The sequence below is a fragment of the Rhagoletis zephyria genome, unplaced genomic scaffold (genome assembly GCF_001687245.7).
Source record: "Rhagoletis zephyria isolate East Lansing unplaced genomic scaffold, Rhagoletis_zephyria_1.1 Rzeph_scaffold_00196, whole genome shotgun sequence".
Taxonomy (NCBI): domain Eukaryota; kingdom Metazoa; phylum Arthropoda; class Insecta; order Diptera; family Tephritidae; genus Rhagoletis; species Rhagoletis zephyria.
In genome coordinates this window covers 396718-398207 of record NW_016157280.1, presented here as the reverse complement: position 1 = coordinate 398207, position 1490 = coordinate 396718, and positions in this window count along the sequence as shown.

The window sequence follows — 1490 nt, the reverse complement described above, 5'->3', positions numbered from 1 at the left end:
TGTTTGCAAAATCTATACCTGGTGTTTGTGAAATCACTGCTAAGCTTCATGACAACCCCAACAGTGTAAAAGGTACCATCTATGCTCCATTTCTTACTCATGTTTCGGAAAATGACATTTTTGACGGCCTAAAGCCGCATGGTGTGACAGCTGTTTATAAATTTAGCAGATCTATCGACGGTGTACCTAAGCCTACTGGCTCAATTCTATTGACATTTGACAAATACCAACTTCCCGATAAAATTGAAGTAGCCTGGAGANGCTCCATTCTTGCCTCCAATACTTATGTGCTTAACAATGGGTCTCCTACCCACTTCTCTACGCACAATACCTTCACCCATATTGACATCACTATAGTGTTCGATTTCAATATCTACCAAATGCACGTGGCATGTAATAGACGACCTCCATGGAAGTGACCACTTAAAATACCATAGGCGTAAAATATTACGCCGTGGTTACTTAAGGAGACATCTTTCATAAATGAACTAGTTCCTCTTCGGAAAGCGAATACATCTAGTGACGCTTACTTATCTAACTTCTTAGAAGTGTCAGAAAGGTACAAGTCCAATGGTTGGCAACTGATCTTTACCGATGGTTCGAAAACATCTCAGACCTCTTATGCAGTTGTAACAGAGCAAGGGGGCGTACTCTCCCAAGGACTCCTATTTTCGGTCTGCTCAATTTTCACTGCAGAAGCAACAGCAATATTTAACGCTATTCTTTATACTATGAAAACGAGAGGAAAGTTCGTAATCTGCTCTGATAGTATGTCATGCATTGCCGCATAAACAAAAAGTAGAAAAACAAATTATATTATCGACAGCATCCGTGACATACTCATTGCTCATCCCCAAAAAATTAAAATAATGTGGACGCCTGGGCACTCAAAACATACAGGGTAATATGCATGCTGACAAAATTGCTAAAGATATGGCCGCTACACCTACTATGACTTCAGGTATCATATTTAAAAACGATATTTATCGGCTAATAAAATATAAAAGGCAAAGCAAATTATTAGCAGACTGGAGACGATATAGCCATCATTACTCCGAAATAAATCATAGTCGCTCTAGGCCAAAATTTACTACCTCTACACCGACCAACTATATTACGCCATACACTCGACTTCATCTTGGTCATACAATTATCACCCATTCCCATCTACTTCAAGGGGCTGAAGCCAGGGGATGCCCATTTTGTAACCTTCCACTCAGCGTGAACCATCTTTTATCATCCTGCTCCGCGCTCCAATCCCAGAGACATCATTACTTTAAAAATGCGGTTCCTATTCAGTTGTTAAAAGGTCCCACAGATGATAACTTAACAAGGATATACAAATACCTAGAAGATTCCGACCTGCTTCGACGTACCTAATATTTTATGCCACATGCCAGCCGAAAGCCTCCGATGCTAGTGCTGCGTTAGTTTGTAAGTTTATATGATAATTGAATTGTTATGTAAACTTTTATAAAAATAAAAAAAAA